Consider the following 16353-nt stretch of genomic DNA (forward strand, 5'->3'; position numbering starts at 1 on the left):
CCACAAAATCACAATGACAGGTAAGGTTTCTATCTAAAAGAGTAGCATTTTGCCAGTATGTCTTCATACTTGCATGAAGTTGGTCCTGATGTTGGAGTTGACTTTGCTCAAATCTTTGAAATGAGTAAGCTTTATCAGAGGCTTTAGAACAGCTGTGACATATTGTTGAAGGTGAAAGTCAATGTAGATAAGTTGGTGGTTTTGACATCATCTCTTCATGGTGCTGACTCTTGGATGACACTTTTCATACGTGATACTTGCCTACTATCTCCAACACCAAACTGACAATCATATTTATAACAGTGAAGTACTAACAGAATGCAACATATCAGGAATTGAAATGAGAGGTTATCTTTCACATGTGAGTGATATATGTATATAAGAGTGTGTGTGTGTGAGTGCCAGAAACCAATATGTAAAACCATCTACCTTAGTTGAAGTTACAATACTGAAGTAACAATAGAGCCATATATATCATATACATTATATATAATATTTTATATATATATAATACATATATATATATATATATATATATATATATATATATATATATATATATATATATATATATACATGAGGTTTTTCGAGCGAGGTCGTTGCCGGTGCCCCCAGACTGGCTCATGTGCGGGTGACACATGAAATCTTTCGAGCGGGATCGTTGCCAGTGCCCCTGGACTGGCTCTTGTGCGGGTGACACATGAGGCTTTTTTGAGCGAGATCGTTGCTGGTGCCCCTGGACTGGCTCATGTGCGGGTGACACATGAAATTTTTTCGAGCAGGGTCGTTGCCAGTGCCCCTGGACTGGCTCATGTGCGGGCGACACATGAAATCCTTCGAGCGGGATCGTTGCCAGTGCCCCTGGACTGGCTCATGTGCGGGCGACACATGAATCTTTCGAGCGGGATCGTTGCCAGTGCCCCTGGACTGGCTCATGTGCGGGCGACACATGAATCTTTCGAGCGGGATCGTTGCCAGTGCCCCTAGACTGGCTCATGTGCGGGCGACACATGAAATCTTTCGAGCGGGATCGTTGCCAGTGCTCCTGGACTGGCTCATGTGCGGGCGACACATGAATCTTTCGAGCGGGATCGTTGCCAGTGCCCCTGGACTGGCTCATGTGCGGGCGACACATGATATCTTTCGAGCGAGATTGTTGCCGGTACCCCTGGACTGACTCTTGTGCGGGTGACACATGAAATGTTTGAGCGGGTTCGTTGCCAGTGCCCCTGGACTGGCTCATGTGCGGGCGACGCCCCTGGGCCGGCTCTTGTGCGGGTGACACATGAGGTTTTTCAAGCAGGATCGTTGCCGGTGCCCCTGGACTGGCTCATGTGCGGGCGACACATGAATCTTTCGAGCGGGATCGTTGCCAGTGCCCCTGGACTGGCTCATGTGCGGGCGACACATGATATCTTTCGAGCGAGATCGTTGCCGGTGCCCCTGGACTGACTCTTGTGCGGGTGACACATGAAATGTTTGAGCGGGTTCGTTGCCAGTGCCCCTGGACTGGCTCATGTGCGGGCGACAAATGAAATCTTCTGAGCGGGATCGTTGCCGGTGCCCCTGGGCTGGCTCTTGTGCGGGTGACACATGAGGTTTTTCGAGCGAGATCGTTGCCAGTGCCCCTGGACTGGCTCTTGTGCTGGTCACACATGAAATTTCTTCGAGCGAGATCGTTGCCGGTGCCGCTGAACTGGCTCTTGTGTGGGGTTCTGGGATTTTTCGAGCGGGATCGTTGCTGGTGCCCCTGGGCTGGCTATTGTGCGGGTGACACATGAGGTTTCTCGAGCGAGATGAGCGTGGCCTTTGCCAGTACCGCCTGACTGGCCTTCGTGCGGGTGACATGTAAAAGCACCCACTAAACTCTCTGAGTGGTTGGCTTTAGGAAGGGCATCCAGCTGTAGAAACACTGCCAAATCAGATTGGAGCCTGGTGTAGCCATCTGGTTTCACCAGTCCTCAGTCAAATCGTCCAACCCATGCTGGCATGGAAAGCAGACGTTAAACGACGACGACAATACGTACAGACATATATATATATATATATATATATATATATATATATATATATATATACCGCCTGACTGGCCTTTGTAGGGTTTTCGAGCGAGATCGTTGCCAGTGCCCCTGGACTGGCTCTTGGGCGGGTGGCACATAAAAGACACCATTTCGAGCGTGGCCGTTTTCGTGCGGGTGACACGTAAAAGCACCCACTACACTCTCTGAGTGGTTGGCGTTAGGAAGGGCATCCAGCTGTAGAAACTCTGCCAAATTAGACTGGAGCCTGGTGTTGCCATCCAGTTTCACCAGTCCTCAGTCAAATTGTCCAACCCATGCTAGCATGGAAGGCGGACGTTAAACGATGATAATATAATACATATATATATAATGTATATTATATATATATATATATATATATATATAATACATAGGGTAATAAAGTGTAGAAGTGGCTGTGTGGTAAGTAGCTTGCTTACCAACCACATGGTTCTGGGTTCAGTCTCACTGCATGGCACCTTGGACAAGTGTCTTCTACTATAGCTTGGGCTGACCAAAGCTTTGTGAGTGGATTTGGTAGACGGAAACTGAAAGACGCCCTCTGTATATATACATATATATGTGTGTGTGTGTGTCTGTGTGTTTGTCCCCCCCCCCCAACATCGCTTGACAACCGATGCTGGTGTATTTACATCCCCGTAACTTAGTCGTTCAGCAAAAGAGGCCGATAGAATAAGTACTAGGCTTACAAAGAATAAGTCCTGGGGTCGATTTGTTTGACTAAAGGTGATGCTTCAGCATGGTCGCAGTCAAATGACTGAAACAAGTAAAAGAGAGTAGTACATATATATATATAGATATATATAAATGGAAGTGGAGAGATGGGTTACTGAAGAGATTGCAAGAGTGCAATGAAATGATTTTACAAAAAAAACAAAAACACTAAATACTGTTTATAAATGAATAAAGGATTGAACCAGTGCGTGTGTTTATTACTGGCATAATGCCTCTCCCAAGGTTTTATAATATATATATATATATATATATATATATATATATTATATATATATACATGCTTTTTGTTTTTGTTTTCTTTTTTAGAATTATCTGAATTGTCTCCTACTTTAGCCTTGGGCTAATCAAAGATTTGTGAGCAGATTTGGTAGATGGAAAGTGAAAAGATGCCTATCATATATGTGTGTGTCTTTGTGTCTGTGTTTGTCTCATTAACCACATGACAGCCAATGTTGGTGTGTTTACATCCCTGCAACTTAGTGGTCTGGCAAAAAAAAAAGAGACCAATAAATATAAGCACAAGGCTTGAAAAAAATAAGCTCTACAATCAATTCATTCAACTAAAAATTCTTCAAGGCGGTGCCCCAGTATGGCCTCAGTCTACTGACTGAAACATATAAAAGATAGATGATGAAAGATGCATACATACATACATATATAAATGCACATACCACATATACATATGAAGTAATTAAATAGTGCATTATACATGCTTCGTTTTTTTTTGTTTTCTTTTTCGAATTATCTGAAATGTAAGGCAAACCTTTTGTAAACATACAATTTAGCATCACTCTGTAAAGTAAACACAGTTGTTAGGCCACAAGTTTTAAACAACAGTGCACAGAAAAAGGGAATGTTACCTCTTTCTTCCCTCTAACGTAAAGCCTGTGGTGTAACGGTTGTGCTTATTTTCCACAGTGATGCTAAATTGTATGTTTACTAAAGGTGTTTGTCTAACATTTCAAGTTGTCTTAACCTGCCTTTCCACTGTTTAGTGTATCTCACTTTCACTCTCTCTTTCTGGTTCTGTGGTAAGAAGATTGCTACTCAATCACATGGTTCTGGGTTCAGTCCCACTGTGTGGTACCTCAGGCAAGTGTCTTCCACTAGAACCCTTGTGAGTGGATTTGTTAAATAGAAACTGAAAGAAGCCCATCATATATATATATATTCGCCATGATAGATCGCTGACCACTACATTTATATATTTTTTCTCCTTGTTTCTCTCCTTATTTCTTTCTGTGTTCCTTTTAGTTGAAGAGCGTAGCTCGAAACATTAAAGACTTTCTCTATTCCCGAGCGTTAAACTAATATATCCATTTGTTGTTTACACCACCTGTCTTCGTCTGTTGTTTTTTTCGTAAATTCTCCCATGTATATATATATATATATATATATATATATATATATATATATATATATAGAATACAAGAATTTTAATGAAGATAAAGCTCCAGTATATAGTACAACTGTTGTTTCACTCGTATATGTGCTAAAGATTAATCAAATTTGGTATAAGTTAAAAATTTCAGATATTAGTCTTAAACATTCAGACAATCAAATTCATAATTCAGATGTATGACATGAGATATTATTCCATTCAAATAACCACATATTTATATTAAGACAAAGATGATAAAAATATAGAAATATATATGGTTTTAAAAACATGAATTAAAGGCTGACTGTTATGACTAATAAAAATGATAAGAAATTTAGGAAATGGGATATAATTTGGTTCAATCCACCTTTTTCCCATTCAAATTAGGAACCTCCCTAAATTATTTTATAAGAGTGTTGAGAAAAACTTCCCCCAAGGACATAAATACCACTCAATTTTCAATAAACATTGTTTGAAATTGTCATACTCGACAACTCCAAATTTAGGCTCAATTATAGCTGCAAATAATAGATATAAACTTAGTAATAATATTAGTTATAGTTTAAATAAAGATCCTATGGAGCCAGATTCTAGTGAAACAAATTGTAGTATTGATATTGCAGATAGGAGTACCACTACTAAATCCTTAAATAAAACTTGTAACTGTCGCTCCCAGGAATCATGTCATTTATATATATAAATGCGATGTGTATGTGTTTGTTTATCCTCAACCAGTGTTGGTGTATTTATGTCCCTGTAACTTAGTGGTTCAGCAAATGCAACTAATAGAATAAGTACTAGGTTTGAAAATAAATAAGTACTGGGGTCAATTCATTTGAGTACAAAATTCTTTAAGGTAGAGCCCCAGCCTGTCCAAAGTCTAATGAGTGAAACAAGTAAAAGATTAAATAATACCATGTCGGATAGAACAATCATCAGAATCAACATCAAGATAAGGAGTTTAAAGAATTTGATGCCTATGGTTTCTATGATAACTTGGCAACAAAATATTGCAACCAGCAACTGGGTTGCATTCAGCAAGCTGGACTCCATTATGACAAACTGTCCAACCCATGCCAGCATGGAAAACAGACATTAAAGGATGATGATGTGATGATGAAGCATATCAGTAAGGCTGATAAAGAAAGCTCACAATGATTAGTCACCATCCAAGATGGAGTCATGGAATATATTATGATGTAACAGATACTATATGACAAAAACAAAAAGAAAAAAGAGCCAGTTGGATCTGAGAGAGGATAGTGGTCATCAACATAATCGATTCTTTTCAAGCAACAGAAGTGTAAGTAGACCAAACAGGTGACAAGGGAGGCACATGATTTAGTGATTAATGAATGTGTGGATTCATGATCAAAAGATTGTGGTTTCGATTCCTGGACCAGGTAATGCTTTGTGTTCATATATCTCCAGTCCATTCAGTTGGCATCAAAATGAGTATTCCTGCAAAGGTCTGGTGACCTGCCCAGGGTGAAATATATGCACCATGGACACCAGGAAACTGGCCCTATGAGGCTATATGACTCAGGAAGAAGCTTTATCTTTTATCCTTGAACAGCTAACAGAATAATGCCCACAAGACTAACAACATACAAGAGGTTATCCAAGATGAAAGTAACTTTGACCAGGCTGGATACAGCCAGTTGTAGGGACATGTACCCTGATGATGACAAATATACATGTGTGTATTATGACTAAACACATGAATGCCACAAACTGCATAATAATTGCTTAACAGGGGCAGATTTTTATAAATTAGAAACTAGATAAGGCTTTCACAAATGGCTGCTTCACTTAAGTAAATTGAGTGTATACATCTTGAAGAAATGGATATTTTATATATTTCTGTTTTTATACCCATTTTCCCCCACTTCTTAGCATGGATACTGTAGTGTTTTGGAATAAATTTTATAAGCTGGATGTCCTTCCAAATCCTAACCACTTAATAGTGAGATAAGAGTGCAATTTCTTCTCAATCAACCACTTTGAACAGAACCATTTTTTATAGATGGTAGTGTCTGATCTAAGAAAAATTTGGCTGCTATTTCTACCAAGGCAAGTAACCACACAGATTATCTGATCATATTGTGAGGTAATGTGTGGTAAGCTGAATATTAAACCTACTTCAGGGCATAGTTCAATGGTTGTATATAGTAGGTTTGAACTCCCAACTACATAGCTAGTAGGCCAGCAACTTTACCTCACAACCATTGTTTTTCACTGTCCTTCTCATTTTCAACATTTCTCTATTCTTTAATTGATGCTAAGAATGCACAACTTTTCTCTTCTGCTCTGCATGAGACATAATGAAAGTAAATTGATTATCTGAGTAACAAACCAGACTGTTGGGTCAATAGTCAATTGGTACATATCTAAATGAAGATGTTTTGTTGACTCTAGGAAAGACAAATTTATTTAGGAATAGTTGACATGTTCTCCAGTTCCAAACTTGCTGTATCAACCACAAACCCGGTTATCACCACCCATAACACATCATCATCATCATCATCGTTTAACGTCCGCTTTCCATGCTAGCATGGGTTGGATGACTTGACTGAGGACTGGTGAAACCGGATGGCAACACCAGGCTCCAATCTAAATTTGGCAGAGTTTCTACAGCTGGATGCCCTTCCTAACGCCAACCACTCAGTGAGTGTAGTAGGTGCTTTTACGTGTCACCTGCACGAAGGCCAGTCAGGCGATACTGGCAACGGCCACGCTCAAAATGGTGTCTTTTATGTGCCACCCGCACAAAAACCAACTTCATTCTTCACAACAGGACATTTAGTTTGAGAATAAAATGGGCTGGCAAGAAATGGTTTAACGGTCATCTAATGTTCTTTAGTCTTTTACTGGTTTCAGTTCATGGACTGTTGCCATGCTTCAGGGCACCATCTTCTAGGGTAACACAGTCCACTACATAGAGACTATTTTATCAACTGATACTGCCATTCTTCTTTCTGAGGTTCTCTCAACCTCAGAAAAAAAGAATGACAGAGGATCTGGAGTCAAGATTATCTGGAATTATGACAAGTAAACTTGACTTTAGCAAGGTTTGAACTGAAAACTTGAAGATATGTAACGAATTACTGAAAATCATTTTGTCTGTGTTTGACCAATCCTCAAGTGCCATCAGTTTAGGAATAATGACCAGCTCTAATAGAACAGAATTGAACTCAGAATGTAAATAAATATAACATTATTTTTTCTTTTTGCCTGATGCTCTATTGATTCTATCATGTGCATCCATGGCTCTCAACCAGGGTCAATATGATACCTGGGAGTCCATATGACCCCTGGGGATCCATACAAGATTTTTGGGGTCCACACAAACAAAATAATAAATTGGATACCTGCAGTAATATTCTAAGTATCTACAAAAAAATTTTGCTTCAGATGTATTTATTGCAAGAAACAGCAAGATTTCTTTCTCTATCTAACGTTTTACATAGTTCAACCTACACAAGTTAATGGGTAAACAGCAAAATAGGAATTTTGTAAGTTTCTATAAAATTAGTTTTTAAACATCGAATTGCTATGGGGGTCCACCAAAATAAAATAGCAATCAAAAGGGTCTGTAGGTAAAAAAAATGGCTGGGAATCACTAATATAAATAGATAGGAGATAAAGTAGATGAAGGTGATAATGATGATGATAGCTATGTGGTTGAAATTTTGTTTGTAGAAAAATTATTTGAATAAAGAAATAACCCAAGTAAAACACAGCTCAAGGCCAAACCATTCTAAGAAGCCAAAGCTTATACAGAAACAACAAAACAGAAGATGAAGTAATGAGCAGCAATGGAAACAAACTTAGAAAAAAAAAATCTTCATTCAATAGATTTTATAACTATACATAAATTTACGTGATGAAAAAGTGAGAGAAAAAACTTACTTAACATTTTATATATTAAAGTCACTGAAATATAAGAGATGTACAGTTCACTTTTATATCTATTCTACAAAACATATTGAGTACTGCTTACTTTGTCACATCATTTTATATATAGACTAGATGGCCCCATGCCATCAAAAATGATTGTAATATTTTATATATATTTAAATATGGATGGTAAATCAAATTAATACACTTGTCAATGTTCACATACATTCACATCTCAACCTCCAGTATTCGAGTACTATTTTTCCCACCTTGTTTCATATTTATGTGCTTACTCTGATGTGTGTGTGTGTGTGTGTGTGTGTGTGTGTGTGTGTGTGTGTGTGTGTATATATATATATATATATATATATATATTAATGTTTGTTTTTATGTTCGGTTATAACAAAAACAATTATGCATTAATCTGATGGGTTGCTCCATACTTCTGCATTGCACAAACTTATTGTTTGGCCAGTCCAAAAATTGCTTAGCTGGCCAGAACTTTGAAGTTACTATCAACAACATTCTAGTATAAAAATAATAAATATATATGTGAGAGAGAGTGTGTGTGTGTGTGTGTGTGTGTACACATACATATAATATATATGCTCTAGCATGGCCACAACCTTTGGGCTGGAACACAAAAGAATAAAATTATATGACAAAGAAAAAATAGATATTATAAATATATTTGTAAATATTTCTAGATTTAGTTCATCCAATGACTGATTTCTCAATATACACACTTCTGTTTATTCTTATTTTATAGACAACTCGGCTCTCATGAGAGAAAACTTAATCTAGAGCAAAACAGCAGAACAAAAGTGGAAACTCAGGTGGAGAAGACAATATTAGAAACCATGAACGTGTATGGCTGGGTGGTTAGGTGGTTGGTTAATTGGTTGGTTTAAATGAGACAATATGGATTAATGAATCATAAATACAATAAATATTTAATAATAAGCAACTAATTTAGAAAAAACTCGTTTTATTTAACCCATTTATTATTTCATATATTGTATTTGGTGAACAATAGCATTGTTGGTTACAGGTTTCCAATAAACTAGTCATCAGTTCACAACATTACTGAGAGAAAAATAAATAAATAAATATAGGAGCCTGAACAACCACTATCACCTTGTGCTAGTCACCATTGAGAATTGGGGTGTTCTCAGACCTCTGCAAAATCAGGATAACTGTGGCATATCTAAGAAATGAACCCCACAAGTAGGGGTGGCTGCCACAGCAAGTGCCACTGGCCATTCTCAGCAGCAATGCAACACAGTCATGTCTGCAGGGTGTGACAGAACATGCCATTTATTCTGGGCGTGTACTCCCTACCTCTAACGTTTTCTGCTGTTTAATCCCTACTTGTTTTCTCCTTTTTCCTTGTAATTAAACTGTGATTCAATCTTTATGTAAATAAAATATGTTTACTTAGCAATGAGTTGGAATACTTTTCACAGATATATATATATATATATATATATATATATATATATATATATATATATATGTTTTACTCCACTTGCCATTTCTAATTAAAATTAGAGTTAACTCATAACTCTATCATTGTGATTACTGTAAAAAAAATTTAACTTGACATTACATAGAAGTCAAGCTACTATAGCAATACCATTTCTTTGGACAGTTGTCAAGTGGCTGAATGAAATACATGCAACAACAATATTATTGTTTTAACATCCACTTTTCTATGCTTTCAGAGTTTACTGAGGCAGATTTCCTATAGTTGGATAATATTCCTACCACCAACCTTTACCGGTTTCCAGGCAAGGTATTATTTCCCCCTAGCCAGACATATTTTTGCAGAATACTGAAAATGAACAACACTCATTTACAACTATCACACGATGTCAAGACAAGCAGACAAAAAATATGTACTGTCACACATACACATATATCAGGATAACAACAGCTGGATGGAAAATACAAGGCTTTAATAGCAGATCACAACATTTGTTTCTGCAGTGTAAACTAGCTTTAAGTTGGTGAGTTTATGATTATAAGCAGGAGTGGCTGTGTAGTAAGTAGCCTGCCTACCAACCACATGGTCCCGGGTTCAGTCCCACTGTGTGGCATCTTCGGTAAGTGCCTTGTCTTCTACTATAGCCTCGGGCTGACCAAAGCCTTGTGAGTGGATTTGGTAGACGGAAACTGAAAGAAGGCTGTTGTATGTATGTATACACACACACATATATATATATATATATATATATATATATATGTGTGTGTGTGTGTGTGTGTATTTATGTATGTATGTGTGTATATGTTTGTTCTCCCAACATCACTTGACAACCAATGCTGGTGTGTTTACGTTTCCTGTAACTTAGCGATTCGGCAAAAGAGACCGATAGAATAAGTACTAGGCTTACAAAGAATAAGTCCTGGGGTCAATTAACTCAACTAAAGGTGGTGCTCCAGCATGGCCACAGTCAAATGACTGAAACAAGAATAAAAGAAAGAATATACCATTATACAAGATTACCCGTAGTTACTATAATTATAATTCAAACATATAGTAATTAGAAATAATCATCTTGTATATGAACTCACCAACTTAAAACTGGTGTGTGGAGCAGAAACAGATGCAGTGATCTACTATTAAAGCCTATTATCTTCCATGGGCGGCGAGCTGGCAGAAACATTAGCACGCCGGGCAAAATGCTTAGCAGTATTTCGTCTGAGGTCAACTTTGCCTTTCATACTTTCGGGGTCGATAAATTAAATACCAGTTACGCACTGGGGTCGATGTCATTGACTTAATCCCTTTGTCTGTCCTTGTTTGTCCCCTCTATGGGCAATAAAGAAAAATATTATCTTCCATCCCCCTGTTATATTATTCATGCGTTAATCTTATGCATAAAGGAGTTCCACATGTATATCCAACCCTGGAAAATATTCCACTGTAGAATGACATGTGGTAACCAAATAATGTCATAAGAGCTCTTGAATGCATGTTACGATGTTTTTACCCAAATTATACAAAATCATCATTATCATTTAACGTCTGCTTTTCATGCTGGCATGGGTTGGACGGTCTGACTGAGGACCGGCAAGCCAGGAGGCTGCACCAGGCTCCAATCTGATCTGGCCAGGTTTTTATAGCTGGATGCCCTTCCTAACGCCATGGCCGGATTTCTTCTGTGTACATCTACCATATCTACACACACAATACTTTGACTGACCCAGGGTTACAAAAGACACCTGCTTAAAGTGCTACACGATGGGACTGAACCAAACCTGTTAACCACACATCCATGCCTGCATCTATTATTATAACACTGATGATAAACATCATTTAAATTGTCCAGTTCTGTATTTAAGAGATGAGGAATTATGTACATTATTTACATTTGACAAATATCCGTCAAATGTAAATAATGTAAATAATTTAAATTGTCATCTGTCATAAATTCTGGTAGTGTAAGTGAAAGTTTTGAAATATGCTAAAAACTTTTAGAATATTTAAAACAAAAAAACAATGACTACTGGTTTCCCAAAGAATGCCAAACATATATTTTTCAGATATGTTGAGTCAGAACGAGTTTGTACAGTATCTAAGCATTAAGGATATCAACTGAAATGCATAGAAAAAATAACAGGAATGATGATGATGACTGCAGTGGAGAATGATGCCATACATTGAGAGTAACTATACACACAGAAGAAAGGCTGAAGATGCAAGAAAAAGTTGTGGGATAAAATCTCAAGTTGCTGGATGTTATAGGAGAGATAAAATAGACGGGCAATATGCTGTGCAACTGATCGGTTCATTCTACAGCAGAATGAAACAATGGACGAAAGTCATACACTCATAAGAACGTTAGAAATCCATCAATTCTGTACAACAATAAGCATTTACAATAAAACAACAAATAATAAAAATAGCTTTTGTTTTAATTTTGAGAAACAAAATCATTGTATAACAATGCTGAAGTGGTTGGGATTAACATTTTTCACTATTCACCTTGTCCTACAACATTCCCTCAAACGGCTCTCATTACCTTTTTCCTCAAACTCCCATAAACACAGTCATTAACTGAATTTCCCACAACACATATTAATTAATCATTAATTTAGCCTTTTCTTTTCTTCTTCAATTCAGTTTTCCTTTTGAAAGGGAAAATTACTGCACAAAAAATTTTCTATAGGTACTAATCTTATTCATGAAGTTCATGGAGTGGGGGGAGAAGAAAAGCACACACACCTTAAAACTTCAATAATCTATATCAATATAATGAATATGTAATGTAGATTTGTGTTTCAAAAACAGTTTGCTTAGTTTCATGGTTAACTACTCATGTCAATAGCCAAACTATCTAAAAACATACTAACAAGACAATGAATTAAAAAGGAAAAAAAAACTAAAAATGTGCTCTTGAATATTCTTACTTATATAAATACATTTTAATAACATTCCTTACATACATGGCTGTGTGGTGAGAAGTTTGCTTCCCAACCACATAGTTCCTGGTTCAGTCCCACTTTATGGTACTTTGGGCAACTGTCTACTGCTATAACCCTGGGCCAACCAAAGCCTAGTGAGTGGATTTGGTAGACTGAAACTGAAAGAAACCCATCACACACGCACACACATATATATATATATATAAACATACATGTGTGTATGTGTGTTTGTACCCCTTCCCCAACTACCGCCTCTTAACAACTGGTATCAGTTTGTTTGTGTCCCTGTAACTTAGCCATTCAACAAAGAGACCAATGAAATAAAGTACTGGGCTTAAAAATAAGAATTAGTGCCAGAGTCCATTTGTTTGATTAAAAATTCTTCCAGGCAATCCCCCAGCATATATATATATAAAGGTATAAAAAAGTTTTGTTATAGTGATATTTATTTTGGTTTCTTACTAAGGAGAGCATACTCCCAAAACCTGGTTTTCCTTTATTAATCTGGATCCTAAATGAGAAACCTATCAATTATTTGGGAAAGGATTAAATTTTGATTTTGTTATGCGTAAATATTCACCATTGCAAATATCTACCAGTTTGGTACACTTAAGACTTCAAAACCAACAAAAAAGATTATCTGTACTTAAAATTCAATTTTCTGACATTTAATAATTTTTTTATTATGTAATGAAGTTTGTTTAAAAAGTTCATAGTGTCTCATTCTCATCCAGTATTGTTGAAGCATGAAATAAACTGCTCTCATTAGTTTTAAATTGTCAAGACACTTGCATCCTTCAAAAATTGTTTCCTCACATTTGCCAACACTGCTAATGTACCTATGCACCCCTTTCCTTTATGCTTCTTTTACTTGTTTCAGTCATCTAACTTATTCTATCGGTCTCTTTTGCCGAACCACTAAGTTACGGGGACATAAATACACCAACAACAGAGGGGTACAAAACACAGGCATACATATATTACCTGTACATAAATATACGACGTTCTTCTTTCAGTTTCCGTCTACCATTCACAAGGGTTTTGTTGGCGTGAGGCTATAGTAGAAGACACTTGCCCAAGGTGCCACGCAGTGGAACTGAACCTGGAAGCATGTGGTTGGTAAGCAAGTTACTTACCACACAGTCACTCCTGCCTGTTCACTTTTCTTTCTTTTTTCTGTCTTATTCTGTACAATGCACATGTACCTTTGGTTGTCATTGCAGTTTTTATTTTTACTTGATTTGCTGTTTCTTGTTCACCCTTTCCGAAAAGTAATGCAACTAAGCACTATACATTAAGCTCATTATTATTCATTAATAATACCTTCACCGAACCAATTAAGGCCTCTTAGTACCCCCTGCTAAAAATAGCAAGTAAATCTCTCAAACCTTACCCTCACCACCTTTTAAAAAAAGGACACATTGGACAATGTAGATGTCTGAGATAAACGTCAACAAAAACAGGACGGTGGTCGTTAGAACTCCTTTGATCATAAGTCTCCTTGATCAGAGTGTATCTGGGTTTAAACGTCTCCCTTACTGTGTACGCATGTCTATGCACGTAATATAAAGCACGTTCTTTCTCTGCTAACAGTTATTTTATATTTGAAATGGATATTCAATCAAATTTATGTTCGCATTCATTTATGCATCTTAATGGATTCGAAAGTTTACAGAATTGAGAAAAGAAAACACACCAAAACCTCAGAATTATTGTTTTAAAAACATTAACAATCTTCATTCTAACGTAATGCAGATGACAGTCCACACACGACACTTCGTTTCCCTGAAATAATAAATATTCCACAATCTTAAAAAAAAAAAAAAAAAAGACTAAAAAATGGAAGGGCATTAATGTAATCCTTAACGCCTCTAAAGTAATACTTTATACAAGATTGGAAAACTTATGATCATTAGTCTGCTCAGTTCAGAGGTGTCTTGGTGTTATAACAAAGGGTAATAAAGCCAACAAGAAGCTTCTATGCAGTCATATGACGTACTTTGGTACAAAAAGCAGCTTAAATACCATCAATTTATACCTTATCTTAAAACAGATGCTCATTGAATAATGCAATCTAAGGTACACGATGATAGGGGAGAAAATGGGAAGACCATGGATAGAATGCTTTTGATTATAACTCTATCAGGGATGATTTAGAGAAGCGAACGAAAAAGTTAGCCGGTTCACGTCTATTAGAAACAGTAGCCAAATTCTCCTCAAAACACACCCTACCATTAAATAAAGACGCATTAGATAATGTACTTAAAGGTATGTTACTTCTTTAAAAAGGGGTGTGTCACAGTCCCATGTTAAGATTCATTCAACCTTTAAATGCATGTACAACAGAGTACCAAACACTTTTAAATGTTGACAAAAAGGCAGCACAAGAACTAAAACACCTGTAAATGCTTGGAGTAAGACCGAGGATAACTCTACATCATTCAAAGGGGAGCTGACAGATTTGAAGCGAGTAGAGAGCAGAAGGTGCTCACTATCCGGGCTGACCAAATAACGCCGTCGTGCGCCATGCTAGAAATAACAGCAAGATTCTCTTCAAAACACCGCTAACTCAGCGTTGCATACATATATAGCTGATGAGACATCCAACAGGCGAATGGAATTGTGTGTGTGTGTAAATGCAGAATTAAAATCGGAACCATTAGGGGAATTTTTTATCTGTTACTGATCTCAGTCAATGATTGCGGCCATGCTGAGACACCTCCTTAACAGGTTTTAGTCGAACGAATCGACCTCAGTATTTTTAAGGTTTGGTACTTCGTTTTTTTTTGCTCGATCACTAAGTACGGGGACGTAAACAAAACCACCAGTTGTCAAGCGGTGGTGGGGGAGAAACACACACACACACAAGGCGAGCTTCTCAGTTTCCGTCGACCAAGTCCACTCACAAAGCTTTGGTTGGCCCCAGGGCATTAGTAGAAAATACTTGCTCAAGGTGATACATTGGGATTGAACTCAGAATCATGTAGTTGGAAAGCCAACTTCTTATCACACTGCCATGCTTGTGCCTCGGCCAATAAAATTGTTTTGTAATTTAGACAAGTATGCAACTGATAATTTTTCAAGGAAGTTCGCAGAATATAAATAAAATTGAATTAGCTTCAACCAGGAACTGGATCCAAGCTGTTATCAACGAGCTGATTTTGTCATTTGTCTCAGATTGGTTCCTTGAGCGATTAACGGTATCTACACCCACTTATGAAAGTGTGATGTTGAGACTGCCGTTCAAAGGCGGCTAGAAGTCTCAACATCACACTTTCATTTGCAGTTCAAGCCGGAGTATAAGTGGTAAACCCAACTGAGCACTCACAGTACATACCTATTACTTTACATCAGCTGTCGAAAACACCTTATACATTCTGTAGATAAATAGATAGATAGAGAGAGAGAGAGGGGGGGGAGAGCATGATATATTACACGATATATATCGCAAATCAATTCACGGACAATAAGTAATTGACAAATTATACAAAATGCACTGGGACAAATATATGAACAAAATATATAAACAGAAGAAAACAAAAAGAAACGCAAGTAACAAAAATGGGTTTATAGCAATATATTGCCTCTAAAACAATGGGCAAAAGTACTTAGATCATTATATATATTACACATTAAAGATTATAATCTTTGATTGTACAATCATCAACTATTTATGCGTGGCGTGTTCAGCAAAGTGCTTGATTAAAGTGGACAAGTGGACGGCAAGTGGTTAGTGATTGAAGTGCTACAGAAAAACAAAACAAAAAAAATAATTTTGTATGTGTGCTAAATAAAAGAAGCTTCGCAAGAATAAAAATAATAATAATAATATGAAGAAACATGTATGAA

General features: G+C 37.1%; 1 protein-coding gene across 2 annotated transcripts in view; it reads right to left on the bottom strand.

The window, feature by feature from the left end:
• LOC106869947 (glutaredoxin domain-containing cysteine-rich protein CG31559) overlaps positions 1-16353 on the bottom strand; it is a 113614-nt gene that overhangs the window by 96881 nt on the left and 380 nt on the right. The window lies entirely within an intron of this gene.

This window comes from Octopus bimaculoides, chromosome Z (assembly GCF_046866305.1).
Source record: "Octopus bimaculoides isolate indiv1 chromosome Z, ASM4686630v1, whole genome shotgun sequence".
In the NCBI taxonomy this organism is placed as follows: domain Eukaryota; kingdom Metazoa; phylum Mollusca; class Cephalopoda; order Octopoda; family Octopodidae; genus Octopus; species Octopus bimaculoides.